At 47.9% G+C, this 22,336-nt stretch overlaps 1 protein-coding gene across 4 annotated transcripts in view; it reads right to left on the bottom strand.

Moving 5' to 3' along the window:
• Positions 1–22,336, bottom strand: part of SLC24A4 (solute carrier family 24 member 4) — a 180,509-nt gene that overhangs the window by 71,131 nt on the left and 87,042 nt on the right. The window lies entirely within an intron of this gene.

Raw genomic sequence — 22,336 nt, forward strand, 5'->3', positions numbered from 1 at the left:
TTTTAAAAAGGCAGATCTTTCTTCAACCTTTCAATCAGCTGACTCTCTTTGCGGAATATAAACTGTGAAGTGAATTTTTCAAAACAGAAAAAAAATATCGCCTCCAAACACGCCATTCTCTTTCTCGCTCCCTCTCTGCTTTCTACCTCGGTTAAAAATAACCCCACGTTCGGAGCCCTGACGTTTATTCTGAAACGATGTAAGCTAGACTGTGTGGACGCGGAAGGAATTGAAATAGTTTCAAACTTCCATCATTTCAACTTATGTGTTTTAGAAACCACCCGAGTGCCAGAAACCAAAAGCAAAAAAAAAAAAAAAAAGAAAAGAAAAAGAAAAAAATCGTGATTCCCCCCCCCAATTCTATGATTTAAAATAACTTCGCAAAGAATTTTATACCTTTCATGGGCAATAGCTGAGATGTCTAGGTTTTATACCATCACCCTCGTGTCTCCACCAGGAGCAAAAATAATTAAATCACTGGCCTAACCAGCATTAAAAGGAGCTTAAAAATCCTCTCTCTCTCTTTTTTTTTTTTCCCCCAGCACATTTCGAAAGAGATGAAGCACCGCAAAGAAATAAAGATATGACTGGAAGATCCAGCAGGAGGACTGCTCTCTCTGGGAGCAACCCCCGTGGGATTTTAGGGCTGGAAGAGGCTCTAGATGCTACCTGGCCCCGGGGTCCTGCACCGAGGACAGGGCACAGGCTTACCAAAATCACAGGGGCAACATCGAATCCAACACTGCCGTCCCTCCCTCCCTCCCTGGCCTGATGCTGAGCATCCTTGTCCTGATCATGAGAAGCACCTAAGCCCCTATTTTAAAGGGAAGAAAAGGACACTGAAGTCCAGGGACATCAAGGGCTTTACTCAGCATCACAGCTACTTAGCAATGGGATTAAGAGCCCAGAGGGACACATGGACATGGCCACAGCATACAGGACAGCAGGACTCCGACTCATGTGTCTGGAAGCCCAGGAAGCCCAACCATGACAGGCCCAGATGATCAGAGCTTGGCCAGCGAGGGCCGGCTTCCCTGCTGCTCGTCCCCACTTCCAACCCAAGAACACCAAGCTAAATATGTCCCCTAGAATGGGCTGAATAAAACTCATGTCCACGAGGAAACTCATTTAGAAATTAGATAAACGGATAAAGATGAAGGGATACACACACACACACACACACACACACACACACACACTGGAGTATTACTCAGCCATCGAAAACAACGAAATCTGGGCATTTGCAACGTGGATGGAACTAGAGCATCTTAGGCTAAGTGAGACAAGTCAGTCAGAGCAAGAAAAATTCCGTATGATCTCGCTCATAGGTAGAATTTAAGAAACAAAGCAGATGAACATTGGGGAAGGGAAGGAAAAACAAAAGACAAAACCAGAGAGGGAGACAAACCATAAGAGGCTCTTAACCATAGGGAACAAACTGAGGGTCGTTGGAGGGGAGAGGGGTCGGGGGCTGGGGTAACTGACTGACGGGCATGAAGGAGAGCACGTGGTGTGAGGAGCACGGGGTGTTCTACGCAACTGATGAATCCCCGAACTCTACCTCTGAAACTAATAATACACCATATGTTCATTAAATTGACTTTAAATTAAAAAAAAAAAAAAAGAAATGAGGTATGTGAGCTCGTTAGGGTTGCCACAACAATAGACGAGGGGGCCTAAACAGATAAATCTAATCATTAATGAAAAAAACACACAAAATCACACACAAAATTGCAGCTACGAACAAATAAGCCAAAGAAAAGAACCGGAAAGAAATACACCAAAGCCAGTCCAGGGGGGTGCAGCAGGTGGAGGAATCCTAAATGGCTTTCTCATGTCTGGTCCCCTCCCCGGCCCACCCCAGCGTGACCTCCTTCTGACTACGCAAAGACCGTTATTTCCAAAAAGGTCACATTCAGACATAACCAAGGATTAGGATCGCAACCTATCTTTTGATCGGGGGGGGGGGGGGACACAATTCAACCACAACAACACTCATATTGTTGACTTGATTAACTCTCGTGGAACACAGACATAGAAAATAATTCCTCGTAAAAGAGCTCTTAAGAAGACAAAGAAGTGGGGCACCTGGGTGGCTCAGTTAGTTGGGCGACTGCCTTTGGCTTAGATCATGATTCTGGAGTCCAGGGATCGAGTCCCACATAGGGCTCCCTGCTCTGCAGGGAGTCTGTTTCTTCCTCTGACCCTCCCCCCATCTCGTGCTTGCTCTCTCTCTCATCTTCTTTTTCTCTCTGGAATAAATAAATTTTTAAAAAATTAAAAAAAAAAAAAAAAGATGAAGCAATGTCCATGATGAAGTCTTCTATATGCTCTGCTTTCCCCAGGACCATCCGGATTCACATCTGCTGTCCAGAATGATTAACAGTGCCCCTCCACTCTCAAAAGTATCCTAGTCTGGATGATAAATTTCATGGCCACTCTGCTCATTAGGAGTTCACTGACCTGAAGTAAAAATTAATATCAATTAGCCAAGAGAGTTCAAATTAATCTGTGCTGACGTGCCAGGAAGGACCTCTATCAGTTCCAATATGGACACTCAGTACACTCTTCTCCTTGTCAGCCTCAAGTTCAATGAGGTAAGTAAGTAGTTCTTGGGGAAAGGTAGTTGATGGAACACCTCTCACCAAGGACATTCAGATCTAGGCGAGGTTGGATGACCTACCAACAGTGAGTGGTCCAGTGTCCCCACTAACTAGCAATGGACCTAGAGGAAGGTTGGAATGCCCCCCCTTCACCTCTATCTGGTCCTGTGGTCACTGCTGAGCTGTATGCTGGATGGAATGGTTAATTTTGTGAGGCAACTTGACTAGGCTATAGTGCTCAGCCATTTAATCAAGCACAAATTCTAGGTACTAGCATGTGGATATTTTGTGAATGTGCTTAACATCTACCTTCAATATGACTTTAAGTAAAGGAGACTGTGCTTGAGTACATTGGTGGGCCTCATCTAATCAGTTGAAGACCTTTAGAGAAGAATTCTGCCTCAAGACTGAAGCATCAGCTCTTGCCTGGAGAGTTTCCAACCTGCCTGGCCATTTTATAGATTTCAGACTTGCCAGTCCCTGTAATCACCTGAGTTAATTCTGTGACATAAATCCCTTTATGGGTGTGTGTGTACATATGCCTCCTATTGGTTCTTTTTCTCTCAAGAATTCTGACTGAAACACTGGACCTTGGCCAACTAGGCTTGGGAAATAAAGAATGAGAAGCCATTCCTGTCCCCTGGATGAGGGAGAAGCGAGAGCCCAGGTGATGGAGGGACAAGCTCATAGAGTTCACAGAGGGACGTGCCAGGCTGCTCTATTTCATAACCCACCACTGTGGGTCAGGGTCAACCCTTCAGCACTCTTACACTGCCTCCCCACCTCAACCCCTGAGGTCCCCTGTTTGGCCATCTTTCTCTTTGGCACCATTCTGTCTCTCTCCCAAGTGGCCTCAAGGCAAGAAGTGTCAGGTGGGGATTTAGCCGACAGGGACAAAGATTATTAGTCCTATATGGGAAGGCACAGTGAGACCCTCCCAGGAGGAACAGAATGGCTTCTCCTTTCCTGATAAAGGCATGGAAGGTGGTCCCTCACTGAGCACTGGCTGAGGAAATATGTGGTCCTTGGAAATATTCACACTTCTTTTTCTTTCTTAAATTCAAGTTAGTTAACATAGAGTGAAGTATTGGTTTCAGGGGTAGAATTTCATGATTTATCACTTACCTACAACACCCAGTATTCATGCCAACAAGCACCCGCCTTCATGCCTGTCCCCCATTTAGCCATCCCCCACCCATCTCCCCTCCCAGCAACCCTCAGGGTATTCTCTATATTTAAGAGTCTTTTATGATTTGCTTCCCTCTCAGTTTTTCTTACTTCTCATTCCCTTCCCCTGTGTTCATCTGTTTTGTTTCCTAAATTCCACATATGAGTGGAATCATATGGTAATTGTCTTTCTCTGACTGCCTTATTTTGCTCAGCGTAATACCCTCTAGTTCTATGCATGTCATTGCAAATGGCAAGATTTCCTTCTTTTTGATGGCTGAGTAACATCGCAGCATGTGCAAGCACATGCGCACACATGTGCGTGTGTGTGTGACATCTTGGACATTTGGGCTCTTTCCGTATTTTGGCTATTATGGACATTGCCACTATAAATTTGAGGTGCAAGTGCCCCTTTGAATTATGATTTTGTACCCAGTAGTGCAATTGCTGGGTCATAGGGTAGCTCTATTTTTAGCTTTTTGAGGAACCTCCATGCTGGTTTCCAGAGTGGCTGCACCAGCTTGCATTCTCACCAGCAGCACAAAAGGGATCCCCTTTCTCCGCATCCTCGCCAACATCTGTCATTTCCTGGGTTGTTGATTTTAGCCATTCTGACTGGTGTGAGGTGGTATCTCCCTGTGGTTTTGGTTTACATTTCCCTGATGACGAGTGATGTGGAGCATCTTTTCATGTGTCTGTTAGCCATCTGCTGTCTTCTTTGGAAAAGTATCCATTCACATCTTCTGCCCATTTCTTACCTGAATTACTTGTTACCCTTCTAAAGAGACCATCTAGTGCTTAACTAAATGGTGGTTGAATGACTAAGAGGTAAGCTTTGGCCACAGAGCCCCCACTTTCCTAAGATCTCAGAACAAAACACTCTGCCTAATTCCTTCTAGGCTCTGTGCTTATTCTCATCCTTGGCTTCTGTCAAAACATTTCCAATAAAGAGTCACTAGGGTCTGAATTTTATTCTTGGCTTTCCTTTGTGAGCTGGTGGAAAATTACTTAGCTCCTTAGTTTCCACAAAACACCATGAGATTTGAGGAAGCTCTTAGCTTGTTATAAATGGGAGATTCATCCAAATCACAGAAGAAAATCTCTCCTTAGATGTTTTCCCAGGCCCATCCCTCCCTCTTCAAAACATCAACACAGGAGGCAGTCAAGAATGAGACTACGTACTCTGTACTGGGAGTCTAGAAAGTTCGATGCTGGCCTCAGTTAATGCAGACACTAACTTTGACAGACCTGACCTCAGTTTCCTCTTCAGTAAGAGGAGAGCTGAGGTCATCGGAGCCATGGACCATGATCATTTCTCAGCTCAGGGTCATTGGTGTTGAGTGCCCTTGCTAGAGAGGGCCCCGCACGAGGCAGGAGGGAAGCAATTTCTTAATCCAGGAGAGCAATGGCCCACTACCCCCCAGCCCCTCTCTCTCTCCACTTCACTGCCCAACACTTCAGACTTTTATCACATCTTGTGTTTAGGATAAAAAGTTAGAAATGTTGACTCTACACAAGTCACTGACCTTCCTCACTTGTCACGTGCCATGTTGTGCCACAAACAGACACACACAAATACTGAATACTTCTGTTTCCCAGAAAGGATGGCAGGATTTCTCTACATCTCCACAGACTTCAAGGCATCCCATTTAAAACCCACACAGCCCTCAACCGCAAATTCCCCATTTACAAGCCTAAGCTGGGCCACAGGATGAAAGGCAGGGGCCTTGAACTTCCACGCTGACCACCTAACATGGGAAGAAGCTGCCCAGACTGTGGGCCAGAACTGGAAATGTAAGCGGCCTGTTTGCAGGGAAAGCTGGACGGAGGAGCGTGTCAGCACGGGCTTTGGAAGATAGTCAGGGAGGGGAACGACTTATAAGACAGCAAGGGGAAAAGCAGGACTCCAGCCATTCCTCAGGAGAATTCTGAGCAATGCTGTACCCACAGAGCTGTGTTGTCCAGGAAACAGCCAATGAGCTTGTTTCCACACAAGGTGAGCATCACCTTTCAAGGGGAGTCCAGCCAGCATCCTCCCGTGGGCTTTTCAGAGGGCCAGTCACTGCACAAGATGGTGAATAAACGTCCTACCAAGGGCCTACGAGTGACAAAGTCCCAGCACATGGTGAATTCTATACGAGCAGAGAATGTTTTCGGACACATTAGTGTCTTCAGTTTTGGGGAGTAGATACCCATAGTGGAATGACTGGATCATATGGTAATTCTGTTTTTAACTTTTTATTTTTTTTTAGGATTTTATTTATTTGACAGACAGAGATCACAAGTAGGCAGAGAGGCAGGCAGAGAGAGAGAGGAAGCAGGCTCCCCGCTGAGCAGAGAGCCTGATGTGGGGCTCCATCCCAGAACCCTGGGATCATGATCTGAGTCAAAGACAGAGGTTTTAACCCACTGAGCCACCCAGGTGCCCCTGTTTTTAACTTTTTGAGGAACCTCCATACTGTCTTCCAAAGCGGCTGCACGAGTTTGTGTTCCCACCAATGACGCACGAGGGCTCCTTTCTTTCCTCATCCTCGCCAGCACGGATCTTCCTATCGTTTTGATTCTAGCCATTCTGACAGGTGTGAGGTGAAATCTCATTGTGGGTTCGATTTGCATTTCCCTGATGAGGAGTGATGTCAAGCATCTTTCTGTGGGCCTGTTAGCCATCTATATGTCTTTGTATGTCTTTGTAAAAATGTCTTTTCAGGTTGCCTGCCCATTTTTAATTGGTCAATTTGGGGGGTTTTTTGGTGTTGAATTATGTAAATTCTTTATAAGTGCTGGGTATTAACCCTTTATTGGATATATCATTTGCAAGTATTTTCTCCCATTCTGTTAGCTGTGTTTTCATTTTATTGGTAGTTTCCTTCGCTGTGCAAAACCTTTTTATTTTGATATAGTTCTAATAATTTATTTTTGCTTTTGTTTCCCTTATCTCAGGAGACATATCTAGAAAAATGTCAGCAGCCCCCCATTTTAACTGATTTTCTCCCCTAGGTTAGTGTTTTTCAACCTGAACACTACTGGCATTTGGGGAATGCCCAGCATCTGTGATTCTTTATTTGGGGGACAGTCTGACACATTGTAGGGTGTTCAGCATCCTTGGCCTCTACCCATTAGATGCTAGGGGCACCCAGGCCCCCAGTTTTGCCAACCAAAAATGTCTCCAGGGGTCACCTAGGCAGGGTGCCTGGGAAGACAGCATCACCTCCCATTGGCAACCAGTTCCCCAGGTGACCACTTCTCACACTTTCTGTGGTAAAAAGCTTGTTTCTTTATTTGACTGACCCTCTAATAAATACTGTAAAAAGGAGTCCCTAGAAAAATGACCACGTACTTGGCAGTCACAATGTCAAATCGCTTATAAGTGTTCAAATACTTATTCTCACTCTTTCTGCTCCTGTCACGGATGGGTAACAGAAGTTCCCAGATCACATTCCAGAAGGTATGATGATTTCACTAAGTGAAATGAGTCAGACCCAGAAAAACAAAATACTATATGATTTCACTTGTCAGCAGACCCTAAAAACAAGACAAAGGAAGAAACAAACAAAAAGCAGATAAATTCAGAGAACCGATGGTTGCCAGAGGGGAAGGTGGCAGGGGGGTGGGTGAAGGGGAATGGGGTGGGTAGGGGTTACAGGCTTCCAGTCATGGAAATGAGTAGGTCACAGGGATGAAAGCCACAGCCCAGGGAACGTGGACAGAGGAACGGTCACAGCCCTGTAGGGCGGCGGCAGATGGGCGCTCCCCTGTGAACACCGGGGAGAGAGTTACACACAGAGTCGCTGAATCACTATGTCGTATCCCTGAAACTCACATAATATCACACGTCAACTCTACTTCAGTTAAAAAAAAAAAAAAAAAAAAAGTGGTAGCGGCTGCCTTTGTCCACTGAACACGGATGCCTGCTTCACTCTGCCTCCTTGTCACTAAGAGCTGCCCACGCTCTGCCTCTCCCACGTGGCGTTTCTCCACCAGCCCCCATGCTCCTAAGCACAGGTCCCCCCTGCTCCCCAAACTCTCCATCCAAACCGGGCGGCAAGAACATGCCTGAAAGCTCTGAGTCTCCCCCTCCCCCTCGCGCCACCTTCTCTCTCTAGTCTCATTAAGTCGACTCAAATCTGCACTTTTCAATAGTGGCACATCTCTTGCCTATTTCTACCCACAGACGGTACAGAATGAACTTCGCTGCTCATTCTCCTACCGCGGAGTATTTTTATTCTCCCAGCTGTGCTGCTCCTACATGTGGGCTCCTGTGCTGGAGCGGGTCTGTCCCTGGAACAGAAGCTGCTCCCAGCCCTGATTTTTGCCTTTTTGCTCCTTTGGACCAGCGCAGAGTGTGTGTGCAGCGCCCCCCACCCCCGCCCCCGCAGGAGGATCTGCACCAGTGGCTACAAGGGAGTAAGGATAAGGCAGGCGGGGTTTGCAATCGACCACAGAGGGTGAAGCAGATGGGGAGTCGATGGTGATTGGAACAAGACAATTGCCATGGGGAGAAGCTTAAACAGAGCTTCAGGGGGACACAGAAGAAGGAACAGTGAACTCTAACTAAGAAAAGGTGACTCAGAGAAGAGCCCGAGATGGAAGAGCTGCGCTCTGGAGATTTCCAGGGACACCCCCAGGAAGAAGGGGAGGGGCTTTCCAGGCCAAAGAATGAACTGGACCTTGAAGCGGGAATGGGGAGGGAGCTCAGGAGGCTGGGAATTCTGTGCCATTGGGACTCTGGGTGTTCTGGGAGGTAAGGGACATGACTGATGAAAGAGATACTGGGACACGGTGTTGGACCTGATCACAGGATAGGAACATAGCTGCGTCTCAACGACACCAGGGAATGCTAGATTTCACAAGCTCAGGAATGAAGGATTAGAGTATTTTAAACCCCGAACTGGCAAACCGGTTTCTGTAAAGGGCCAGATAGTATGTATTTTGGGCTTTGTGGGCCATATGGTCCATGTCGCAACCACTCAACTCTGTCATACAGGATGCATAAACAAATGAGCATGGCTGTATTCCAATAAAACTTTATTTATGGTCACTGAAATTGGAATATCACGTAATTTTCATATACCCTAGACTATTATTATTTTTACTTTTTCTCCAACCATTAAAAATGGAGACGCCATTTTAAGCCGATGGGCCTCCTACAAACAGGCGATGGGCTAGACTCGGCCCGTGGGCTGTGGTTTGCGGATGGCTGTTTTAGAAACATCCCTCAGGGCGGGGGGTGGGGAGGAACGGGGACCTCAAGCAGAAGCTGCTGGGGTAACATGGGGACGGCAAGAGAGGGACGGCCGGGGGTGCAGTGTGGACGGCTGAGTGGCACCAGGGTGGGGGGGACGCACCCATGGTGTCCAGCTAGGGTGATGGGAGGGCACAGTGATGTCATCAATCTAGGTGAGTGACAACGTGGGGATGGCGTGGGTCAGAAAGGCTTGTGGCTGTGGCCACACGTCTGGCCCAAATGCAGATCAGCGGGTCTCAGAGACAGCCCAGTCACATCAGAGTAGGCTACGCAGGGTGCCAGGCAGTGGATCGACTTGATGCTTGTGGTTTATCTGCCCAGCATCCTCTAACCCTTGTTCTCCCTGGGGGACCATCCCCACGCTTATTTTTGTCCCTAAGATTTGAGTGGGGCTAGTTCCACCACAGGATTGGTTCAAGGTAAGAGAATGGTCTCAGGACAGTCACTTCAGGAACCTGGGAGAAGGAAAATCTTTCTTTCTGCTGAACCTGAAAGTGGTAAAAATGCAGGCCAGGACTTCCTAGGGCCTCTATGCAGAGAGATTTGCTGTGAAGGAAGCCACCACGGAAGGAGGCCATCCTGTTTGTCACTCACTGATCCCTAGACCCAGCCACACCTAAAGCCAGACCAGAACTCCCAGTTCAGGAGCCAATCATGCCAGTCCAGGATGGGTTTGGTCACTTGCAACCAAAATCCTTAAACATCTCGCTGCTGTTAGAATGAAACCCCAGTGGGTAAAGGCCTTGATCTTGGAATCATGTGACAAAGCACCGGAGAGGATTGACACATAACCTTAACTAAAGCATTTGCATCTGTCGTGTTTATCTCTAGACAGTGCCTTTATACACAGTAGGTGCTCAATAGTTGCTGGTGTAAGAATGAAGGCATACAATCCCAAGGCACCAAACACAATGAGTCAGTGGAAACTCTGAAAAGAAACGTCAGCGGGCAGGGTGGATTTCTTTTCCTTCTCCACTGGCTGAGGGTTCAGAGAACGCATAAGCTTCCGGGACCTGGTTCTGCCTCAGACAACCAACCAAGACAGGCCCAGCTGGGAGAGAAGAGGCTCGGTGGGGGGCGGGGGGGGGCAGCTCTAAATGCATGTGGGGTAATAGCCTAAAGGCAGAAGGGAATTACCCAATCTCAAGAAAGGGGCAGCCTCCCACTGGGCACAGAACAGTTGGCTGTGAGTAGCAGCTCACCGGGCAAGGAGGGAACAGGGGTGCTGGAGCTCTGTGAAGCGTCTCAACCCCAATTCTACAGCTGGAGGAGGGGGCATGGGGGCTCAGCTGGGGAAGCCAGTTCTGGCCCTGCCCCTCCCCGTCCCTCCCCGCCCCCAGAGGCTCCAGAATATTCTGTTCAACAGTGTCTGTCCATGAAATTTGTGTAAGGAGAAGCGGATTAATGGGGGATGGCAGGGCGGAAAGAAGAGAGCACTGTACAGTGAGTCTACACGGAGTCCCAGCCCTGATGCTGCTTGAAACCATGACCTACGGCATCAGTTCCATCCCTCAGCTGCACAAGAGAGAGCTGGGCCAGAGAAGTGATTCCCCAGCAGAGAGGAGAACTCTGAGCCCATCTAAGAGGTGTTTAGAACCCCACAAGTGAATGGGAAACGAACATGCCTTCCACATGCACAAGTGTGTGCGTACTTGCTGTTGGATGACTTCTATTTTCCAAATTGAAGTACTAAACTTGACCTTGTTTTCTCAGTAGATAGTCCACTACGTCCAGATGACATGTGTCCCCACCTCCCCGCAGACGCGCATGGCAAGGACCTTCACTGCTTTCCAATTCTTGCCCCACCTCTTACTGGTGGCCTGGCCTTGGCAAACAAGGTTATTAACCTTGCAACGTCTCGGTTTCCTATTTGCCTCTCAGACCCGTCAGAGGACAGAGTGAGGGGCTATACAGACATGGGTGTGAGAGGCCCAGCTTCAGGACTAGGGAAGAGAAAAACAAATCATGATTAACACCAGCAGAGAAAAAGAGGAACCAACTTCGTTAGTCATGATCTCACTTAATTCCTAATTACCACCTGAAGGGGAGGTCTCATTATCCCCATCTGGCGGATGAGAAGACTGAGGCCCAGGAAGGCTAAGGGACTGGTCTGAAGCCATCCAGCCCATAAGCAGGAGAGCGCGAGCTCATCCTGAGCCAGATGGGCCTGGCTCCAAAGCCTAGGGTTTTTCCACCTTGGCTCACTTCTCATGGTCACCATCTTGAAACAAAGGCTTCCAAGGTAACACAAACTCACACCCTCGCAGAGAGCCAGAGAGCTTTAGCCCCGTTCAGGGCCCCAGCTCCCCTGACCTTCCCCACCGGCCTGCGCACATCCGCAACCTATGTTTCCAACATGCGGGCACTGACTGCTTGCTATTCTGGGATAATCGAGCCAATAATGAAGCAAGCTACTTCCTTAAACAAATAAACCCAGAAGACTCAATGGAACCACAACAGATACAATAATAGATTCGAATCCCAGGTCGATTTAGTCACCCCTTTTTTAAAAATTCCATCCTGACTCATCCCCCCTGGCGGATGTGAAAGACGACACACACACACACCACAGGAGCGTCCCATGACAATTCAGCACTTTGGTTCATACGAAATCATTTCTAGCTGAATCCACGCTAGAAACAGGCCGGCCACCCCAACATACACGTACACACTGTACGTTGGCGGGATCGGATTGCCTGCTGGCTGGTTCTATTGCTGGAAGCCATCCTCAGCGCTGGACACCACTGGTGTGGGGTCCATGCTAAAAAGAACTCCTGACTCTCCAACCTCGACTACTCAGGAGCTGATGGAAAAGCTTCCGACTGAATGTTCAGACTTACCTCTCTGCTATAAACACAGTCCCTAAGCCCCACTCCTAAATCCTGTATCGCAGAAACGTCTGCAACAAAGGATTTCAGGGCACAGAGAGGTTATGCAACTTGCCCACAGTCACACAGCAAGTGATAAAGTAGGGGTTTGTACCCAGATAGTTAGTACTTCATTGCTATGCTATATTAGTCTCTGCTCAGGAAGGATATGCCCAGGGCACACAGCATAGGAAACAGTACTGGGTTTTTGTTTATTTCTGTTTAAATTTATATGACTTGCTCTTTCTACTACAATCACTGAACTGAGGTTCTGGCAAACCTAGATCAAAACTTAATTCAAACATCTACATCTTTTTTTTTTTTTTTTTTAAACGCAGTTATTTGCCAGAGAAAAAGAGCTGTCAGTCAACTACATGGTAGTATAAATTAGCCCCAGCAGCTTTACGTCTCAATACTGAGCATCAGGCAACACTGAAGGAATGAGTAGTTTGGATGAAAGAGAAGCTAGGCACATACTGTAGGAACAGAGCATATGTGGAGGGGGAGGGGGTGCGGCACCCAAATGGAAATTTTTAGCGGAGTCTGCAGAGGAAAGCATTAGAAGGATGTAGAAAAAAGGAGGAAGAGATGAGAGAAGATGCCTCCTTCAGAATTTGGCTAAAGGCTGGCCCTCGTTGCATCCAGAACAGCTGGGGGACAAATCTCCCTGACATGTAAGGTCCCATTTCCAGAACTTTGAACCCCGGCCAGTACTCTTTGAGCTTCCGATAGTCTGCTGTTTGGAACCAACTCAGTGAGGGCAGGCATTGGGGGGAATGTTGGGGGAAAAGAAGGTCTAACTTCTCACACTTGCCTGCTGACCAAGACAGCGGGATGGTGGTGGGGTGGGGGCAGAGGGCTTCCAAAAGATTCGTGCTTCCCTTCCAGGACAGAGCAGCTCCCACTGTAGAGAAACGGCTGCCCACCAGAGGACTTCATCACCCAGGCCACACACTATGTGTTCCCCAAAGAGCTTCAGAAATAGGCATGTCTTCCTGACCCTTTGTCACCTCCCACGGGCACCCCAGGGGCCACCTGCTGATAGCAGCAGAGCAGGAAGGAGCCTGGGTCCCCTGGGTCACCACTCAGGCAGTTTCCAGGCTGAACATACATGCTGGCTTGTGGTGGGAGTCAAAAGAGAACTTGTACCAGGGGAAGCTACTGAGATTTGGGGAGTTTTTCTGCTACTTTTGTGACTGTTATCCCAACTAGCCTCCAAAAGATTCACATTGTCTGATTTTTCAAGCATCCGTCTACATTGTCTGGTGGGGGGGGGTAGTTTGGATCACAGGATGGGGACCCTGCTAGGAGATATGAAGGAGTGGGGGTGCTCTTTGGGGCTGTCACTGAGGCAATACCCCCAGATAAGGAAAAAGTTAAGATAGTGGCTATAAAACTCAGTTTATTTCAGGACCATCACAATGAGGGAGCGAGTGGCCACACTAAACTATGATTACACTTAGCATGCAGTAATTCTGCCTGCCTCGTGGAGGTATTTTTAGAAGCCTGGGTAACCAATGTTATGTCTTGCTTTTGACATATGGTTTACTTATTCCAGCAAACATTAATCTTGTTCAGCTTTGCCCTTGTCCCTTGAAACAAGAGTATAAGTTGATAAATGTTATCTGAGGACCACAATCAGCAAACTATAAAGTGCTTAAATGTTATGGAACCATATATCCCATTGCTTTTATGAGCCCATCATGAAAGAAATCAGGCAAAGGGCCAAGATGGATTTCAATTTATCTGTCCATATTTCTCTCTTACTTTTAGGGGCATTGCTGTTTAGAGGAAAACACAATACATCTTGTTATTAGCAGATGTATTTGGCCTTGGTGTGGTCTGAACCCCAGGAAAAGCCTAGAGCATTTGGGGGTGGGGGCTGAAGTATGCAGGCATTGGTCTACGTGGGCAGGGCTGAGACGCCCTTGGCCCCAAGCTTCATTCCTGCTGAACCACCTCCCGGGCTGGCTGGATACAAATCCTCAGGTATTGCAGAATTTGTGGCAACTCAGGTAGGGAACAGAGAAGATAGGTAACTTGCCCACAGTCACACTGTAAGGGGCACATTTGGGATGTGAACCCAGGCAGTCTGGAGGTTGAACACAGTCTCTCTGCTGCTATATAACACAGCCTCTCTGCTCAGGGGGATGATCTTCCAGAGGACTGCCCTTTGCAAACCCTTCCAGGATTCCCTCAGACACACAGAGGACTCCTTTCATTAGGTTCTTCTGTCTTTTGCACACATGTCCACTCTGGCCACTGTTGCACTGTATTGTAATTGTTTCTCTGTGCCCACATCAGGCCGTATTAGCTTACAGGATAAGGTGTCCCTTCCTCAAGACACTTTGCTTCCATCTACTCAAAAACTGTTACAATAAAGAGACAAGTCAACGATATTTAGGATTTGAATGGTACCCTTAGGGTTGTTCAGTACACAACCTGTACAGCTGGAAAGAGTGATCCACCACCAGACCTTGGGCCTCAGTTCCTTGAAGATGTGTTCTTCCATTTGGTGCTGCCAGTTCCGAGTATAGCACCAGGCACGCAAAAAGGTCAAATAGATTTTTGCTGACTTAACTTGCAAGTGTTGCTGGCTAACTCAACTCTGAGAGGCAGGTAATTTCTGACTCTTCCTTATGAGACGAAGGATTGAGGCCACAGAATTTTCTCTTCATTATTTCCCCTCCCTCTACACCACTGGTGGAGAAGCAAGGTCTGTTAGTGTCTGGGTGCTTTGTAGGAGCTCCTCCCACTCTATGAGATGGAGATACTTTCAAAATAATCACTCCCTCCTAGGTTCCCACTCCCATCTCTCAGTTTCACCTCCCAGGTGGGGACTGGCCAACGTACCACCGAGATCTGAGATTCACTCCGTCCTTTCATCAATAACCTTTCAAACGTATTTGTTTATGTCGAGAATTAAGAGTACTGAGAAAAGCAAAAGGTATTTGCAAAGTACCTATCTCCCGCCAAACACCAGTGCCCAGAGAAAGAAGCGGGGAAGGACAGACAGCCGGGGACCCCATGTCTTCAGGTTGCTTTTAGGCCTATCAGAGGCAGTGAATGGAGTTAGCTTCACGGCCTCACAGTGGATTCTAATTGTATGCTCAGTTTATACTGGTCAATACTTGCCCAGGAAGGAAGGTGGTAGTGGGGGGGGGTGCCCTTTATGAACCAGGATTCCAAGCTGAGAGTAGAAGAACCTGCAGTTCTGGATGGCCCAGAGGAGGCCACATTGGCCAGAGCTTCCTTGTCAAGCTCCATGGAATCTTCCCTCCCCTGGGCTGCCCACCCTTTGGTGGTGGATGCTTCTCCCAGCTCTAAGCCAACATTTTCAGGGTTTGCCCAGTTTATCTAGGGATCATAACTACAGATCATTAACAAAGGACCACCAGTTCCAAATGGGTTTTATTTAAAATTGCACCCTACCCACCTTCCACCACCCCTGCCCCCCATCCTCCAAGGCTCAGATGAGGAGGCAAGTTCTTCTCTGCAAAGCTTTTGTAGGCCATCTCTCTTCTCTAACTACCTTTGCAATTCATAAATTTTACTGTAATTGTCTTCATTAACTAATGTGATAAAAACTCTCACTGGGAGAATGTGCTGGAGGGTATCAGAGGAGGAAATGATTAGCTCCATCACACTGCAAAGCCCCGGTAGGCAGCTGAGTTCTAGCCCAGTGGCTCACTGAAGGGATAGGGGAACAGAAGTAACTGAGGATGCTTCCAGATTTCACAGCTGCTCTCAGAAGGCAATAAAATTGTTTCATTGGAAACACAAGGCAGCATTTAAAAGCCAACACCATGAAATAAACATTGGTTTCATTCTTAGGTAGTACCTTGCTTGCGAAAAGCAACAGGGACATCAAGTTATTTTCCATCCAAAGTTTGTGAAAATCCAACGGCCTTTTCCAACTTTCTTTGAGACATATGTGTTTTACCCTTTCTTGGAGAAAAGAAGCATCAGCTCTGGAAGCTGTTAATCTGACCTGTTTGTATTCATCATGTCAAATGGGAAACCTTGACCCCTATCTAGCAGGTGTCAAAGTCAAGGTGAGCCCCAGCTGCATAAGTAAGTTTAGGGCAATTTGGACCCCATGGAGGGACATTCTTAACTCGGGGTGCATGAAATCAACAGCATGCTATATTCTGAGAACCAGGGTCTATGCAACTCTGTATCCTACTGAAAATGCATTTTAAGATCAATTAAGGTCTGAATAATTTAGCAGGGCTCTCCCTAGGTATTTCATAAGAAAGCCAGAATTTAAATGTCATCAACAGAGCTGAGCAGGATTAGGTTGTTAAGATTAATTAAGGTCCTAAATCTTGCTGGAATCCCCCAGAAATAGGCCACTTGACGATCCTCAAACACTGCACAGGCACTGAGTGGTATCGTCAAATTCACATGGAATACAATACTTGACCGAGAGGATCTCACCTTGGGAAAGAGGTGGAACTGCGTAAGGAAGCTGGGGCAGCAGGGACGGAGGCAAGTATCCCTTATGAGGTTCCTCCACCTAGGGCAGCCTTCGCTCAGGGGTGATTCTGGGCGCCATGTGTGACCTGGTGTGCTAATTCCTCCTCTCACTCTGGCTTGTGTGGGGAGGGTTACGTTTGAACCCATGGTGGGGGGATGGGTGTGAGGAACCTATCCTAGCAGCCCAGTCTGGTTGGGGTTCCTGAGAAGCCAGGGGCTGAGGCTAACAGGCTTTGTTTCTGAGGACTGGGAAGGTTCGGGAAGGAGGAGGAGGTGTGCATAAAATCTGGTCCTGGAGGTGAGCTCACTTCACATTCTTTCCCCTGCCTCCTGCCCCGCTCAATCAGCTTTACCAGCCCTTCCTCCAAAACGGTTCATGCATGCTCTGCCCACTCCCACGACACTCTGTGTGGATGCCTGCTGCTACTCTTACCCCTTCCTGGCCCCACTGAGGCTGTGCCAGGCCATTCTTCAGAGACACTCAGTGGTCCCCACTGTCCCAGGGACAAGGCCATCCTCCTTGGGGTCTAGCCCCAAGCCAGGGCCTGGCACCAGTGAGGGTGGGGGCTGGGACAGAGGAGGCACAAATACAGCCCCTTATTCAGGGTTTGGCCCTGTGGTCCCTATTTGGATTGTATGGCTTGTTCTCAAAAAGGACACTCTTTGAGCGAGGGGTCAGCCTTGGGTCTTGCTGACCTGAGTCAAGTTTTCTGATTCAGGACCACTTTGAAGTCAAATCCAGCTTCTCCTATGGATCCTAAATCTATCACTTGTTTCTATTTTTAAGGTGAGGAAGAGAATATAAGTAGGAAAATCTTCTCTACCAGGCAGGCTCTTATTTCTATTAAATCCCAACTTGTCACATTAGATAATCACAAACAGAACTTCCAGAAGCATCCTTTGTTCCTTACAGAACTTGGCTCTAGGCAACAATTTGAAACTAGCCAGACATTCTCCTTGGGAGGACCATCTCCCCCGCACCCCCGACTCTAGCCTGGATGCTGTCCCCCATGCAATCTCTGGCCATTCAGACCTCTGTCCTTCTGCTCATGCACCCCTCCCTGCACACTAAGCAGGCAGACAGAGCACTCCCTCCCCCACCAGGTGGGGGCAACTATCCTCATGTAAAAAGCTCTTTACTCCTTCTGAAACAAGGGAAGGAGCACTGCGCTGAGTGGAGGAAGTGGCACTGGGCTCATCACAGACTCTCTTTCAAGCCAAAGCCAGACACCCAAATAGCTCCAGACCGTGATCACTCAGTCACAGATGGCTGCTCCACATGGACTCAGGGACTCCTCCCAATGTCACCCAGCTGGGAGAACCAGGCAGGAGCAGAAGGAGCTGGGCAAGCAGAGAGGCTAGTTCTCTGCGGGACTCAGAGAAAAGATACCGTTGCATTCCAAATGCAAATTTGGGATTATCCACTGTGATAGATTTCACACCATCCTCCAGCCTCAGAGCAACCACTGGTATGAAATGCCAATAGGAAAAGGGCCATAGCATGACCCTTGTCCCCATGACGCTTCTCTATAGAAAACTCTATGCAGAATCCACCAAAACTTGGAGATCATTAAGAATATGTAGGATTTCCACCTCCAGTTTCTTACCAGACAAAGAAAATGTTATTAGTGCCAAGAACCAGAGGCTTGTCCCTGTCAGAGTCCCTGGGGGAACACAGTGTTGGCACTTTAAATGTTCCCTATAAGCCCATTATTATGGCATGTCCCCAAGTCTCATGGCCACACTGGTATCAAGTGGGTGTGTGTGGGGGGGGGGTTCACAAGCAGTGGGGGTGATGACAGATAACAGAGGAAGCCGTTCAAATGCCCCAAGCCATCAGCCAGTATGGCATCCTGACTCAATGGACCACGGCACCACCACGTTAGAATTCTGAGCACCAAAGAGACACAGAACACAACAGAGAAAATAATGAAGTGGAACGCCAAAGCATGCTCGCTGTTTAGGAAAGCCACCCCACCACAGACAAAGAGCTACAGGTGACCCAGAAGTACACACAATGAGGAAACTGGGGGATTTTCTTCAAATACAACCCAGAGGTGTTGAATGATGCAGAGCTCCCATTCCTGGTTTGGTCCCCATTCCTATCTGTGCCAGTCACTGCTCCCCAGTCTGATTGGGAGCGCAGGCTCGCCCACTGCTCACTTTGTATCTTTCTGCACCATGGCCCATGAAGATGGAAAGGAGTGCTCGAGGCTCCCCCAACCTCATCAATCCCCACGTCCCAGGGGACAAAGGACTGTGATGAGAGCAAAGCATCGCTCAACAGCAAAGGGAGGGCTGGGGAGGCAGGAGGATGATTTATTCAGATGAAAAACACACCACGTGTCTCTTAAATCAGTCACAGGGATGAAAAGTCCAGCAGCAGGAATAAAGTCAGTATTATTGTAATAACTGTGTGGTGACAGATGGTGACTATATTTACAGAGGGGGAAGATACCCTAATGTACGGAAATGTCAAACCACAATGTGGTCCACTTGAAACGCATGTCAGAGGTCCACTATCCTTCAACTAAAAATTTTAAAAATGCTTAAAGAGTATACACATCTCAGTCTAAATACTGGCAAATGACAAGCCAAAATATGCAAATGGGGTTGACCTTCCCCTGTGTTGTAAGCAACTCACACCAATTAAATCGGTGACGAAGCCAACAGTGATTGACTTAGAGATGAAAAGAACATCAGTGATCAAAAAGTGGGACTATCTCAAGACAACCAACAGAAAGCCATCTCCTACAGCACCCTTCCTTTAAGTCAAAGGAATTCCGACTCCCCACGCATACTCATGTCTGTAAGAACTGGGCACTGTCGGCCATTGCTGTGTGGAATCCAAGCTTCTTGCAGAATCCTGAATTAGGGCACTCAAACTCTAGAAACTCGCTAATTTTAGTTTATAAATACAGTCTCATTACAGAAATCCTCAAAAGTGAGCTCAGATAAGCAACCCTTTGCAATTTCTGCATGTGGAAGGTTTTGGAGCTAGTCATAGAGACATCATTGCCCAGAAGAACCAGAGGTTTTTGGGTTTTTTTGCTATCCTGGCCTTGCAGGAGGGCCCCTAACTCATCTGGTCAAGTAGCAGATCCTGCTCGGAGAACTGCTAATCTAGAAAGACCTTTTGCATCACTGAACTATCATGGGCAGCAGCGCTTGGCTTCCTCTCATGCATTTGGAGGGCAGCCAAGGTCAACCCTTCATCCAAGACACCAGAGGCCCCTGCCTTCTAAGGAGGCAAAACCAGTGGGCTGTAAAAGTCAGGCAGAAATGACAGTTCTTTTAAAGAGAACAGGATATTGGGATGCCTGGGTGGCTCAGCTGGTTAGGCGTGCAACTCTTGATCTTGGCTCAGGTCATGACCTCAGGGCCATGAGATTGAGCTCCACACATCAGGCTACACACGTGCAGCCTGCTTGAGATTCTCTTTTTCTCCTTCTCCCTCTGCCCCTTCCCCCTGCTCATGGTCTCACTCTCTCTAAAAATAAATAAATAAAATAAATAGATGAAATAAATAAAAATAAAGAGAAAAGGATAAAAATCCATAGGCCTGTGTGGGGTCAAGTTCATAACTATTATCCATCCTGGAGACCACTCAGACCCTTCCCCACATACCTGCATCCAGGTTCAAGTCCCACAGCATCTCTTAATTGGTACCTTACTTTCTTGGGTGGGAGAGGGGAGTCAGGAAGCTTGTCCTGAAGCAGAAAGACCTGGACTGATGGAGATTTACTTTCTTTCCCATTCTACCCATCATTTAAAGTAGAGCACCATCCACAGAGATCATGTAAGTGGAACTGTTGACATCCTGCCTAATATATGTGTTAAGTAGCTACTTAGGGTTCAGAGTAGTTTTTAAAAGTTATGGGAGGAACAATCTGAATTGCCCCTGAAGTAACATCACCCAATTCCCATCTCCTTTATGACTGTTTTGAACAAAATTTATATTCTGATAAAAAACAGTAATATTATAATGGTAGTAATTTTCCATCTGGATGGCCACTTTTAATTGCTTATAGAAGTCTGCATTTCTGCACTTACAAGTCATTGCAAATGGATTCTCCCAAACCAAGAAAAACATCTAGAAATGACAAACATCAAAATGTGGGAATGATGAGAGAAAATGAGAGATGATGGCATTGTTCCTTTAAGAGCCTGTCTCGAGTGGAACTGGAAGCAATGACTGTCCGCACTGGGGTTGGACCCAGCCTCTATTTCAGATGGTGGTCATCCATGGGGGCAGGGGAACAGATGTCCACAGGGGGAGGGGACAGACGTCCACAGGGGCATCCATGGGGTGGGGCAACCCCTCTGTACCCTCAGTGCTGCTGGAGATAATTGAACCTCCAAACATCAACTGTTCCTTAGAAACTTCCAGAGGGGGAGCTGCTCCCTGCTAGTGTAGATCCTGTGAGTGATAGAAAAGGAAAATCAACCCTGATTGTTTCTCCCTATTACTCTTTGCCCTGAACTCAGAGTTTTGCAACTTTGTCACTGAGGCATCTGGGTGCCCGCCTCCCATTCCCCTTCCCAGGTGCCATTTGGTGGGTGGTCCTCAAAGGGAGCCCCTGCTTACCAGGAGGTCACACAAAGCAACCACCAAACCCTGACTGTCTCATTGCGGAACGTTCGTTGGAAACAAGGCCACTTCCGGCCACAGCCCAGAGAGGAAAGCTGGTGCCCCGATGCACAAACCAAGGTGTTGTTTGTGAGGATGGAAAAGTGGCCCAGTGGTCCAGAGGGAAGTGGCAGGCAGAGAGCACATCGGCATGAAATCAAGCAAGACAAAATCCGGGGACATGGGAGAAAAGGAAACACATCTGCTAATGTCTCTTCTTCTAGTGCTCTAAAGCTGTAAGATACCCCCCCCCCCATGTATTTTTCAGATCCAGATGTGTTCACTTTCTATATGCTCATCCCTAAATCCAGAAATCCTCCCTTGCCTCTAGAAAATGACAGAGTATCTGATCACGTTGAAAGGGGAAGGGGTCGATCAAACTGACAGAGTGCTGGGAGGGGGGTAAGAGCTGCTCGAGAAAGGGGCCTTCCTGAGTGTCCCATATGCACCCAGAGCTGGCAGCCATGGTTCAAGTCTAGACTGGGGGCTCCATGGGAAGGGCAGGCAAAGGACGGAATGCAGAGCTGGGGTCAGGCAGGGAAGAGGTTTTCGCACTTGCCGTCTCTCACACAGTTGCAGTCAGAGGTCAGCTGAAGCTGCCATCCTCTGAGGGCTCAGCGGGGCTGGGTGTCCACAGGGGCACCCTCACACACATGGCTCGGGGTTGACATGGGCAGCTTGCAGGGAACCCAGCTGGGGATGGGATGGGGAACCCCCCTAGTGTCACTTGGACTTCTCAGAACACGGCGGGTGTTCACGCAGGAGCCCAGACCAGAGAGTCCCAGGAGACGCAGACAAAAGCTGCAAGGCCTCTTGTGATCAGGTTTCAAAAGTCTAGAATCTCCTCTGCCACACTCGGATGGTCAAGAAAGCCATTAAAGCCAGCCCAGATTCAAGAAGAGGGGATGTGATTGATAAGCAACAAGGTCACACGGCAGGAGAGCCCATGGGAATGAAGATATGGCTTTCCAAAGATGGCCACAACAATCAGTTACACCCACCAAGTACCACGTACCGGTCCAGGCACTTGGGTGGTTCAGACAGATGGTCTAGAGGAGCTAACTCCCAGGAGCAGCACGGTGAGGCGTCCCAAGCCAGACTTTGGGGAAACCAGCATTGCAGAGGGTAATGCTTCCCACCGAGACCCTGGCTCCTGATCACAGGGCCAAAGGGTTGGGTGGAGATGCAAAACCTGAAGGTCAAATTGAGTGAAAGACTTGACACTTTTTTGGTGAAACTAAAAATAGGAAACAACCTGGGTCTCTTCTAATTCCTTCAGTCTCCCCTCCCGCTTCCCATTCCACTCCCATGCATGGCAGACACGGCTAGCTGTCCTCCAAAGACT

This window comes from Mustela erminea, chromosome 5, assembly GCF_009829155.1.
Source record: "Mustela erminea isolate mMusErm1 chromosome 5, mMusErm1.Pri, whole genome shotgun sequence".
Taxonomy (NCBI): domain Eukaryota; kingdom Metazoa; phylum Chordata; class Mammalia; order Carnivora; family Mustelidae; genus Mustela; species Mustela erminea.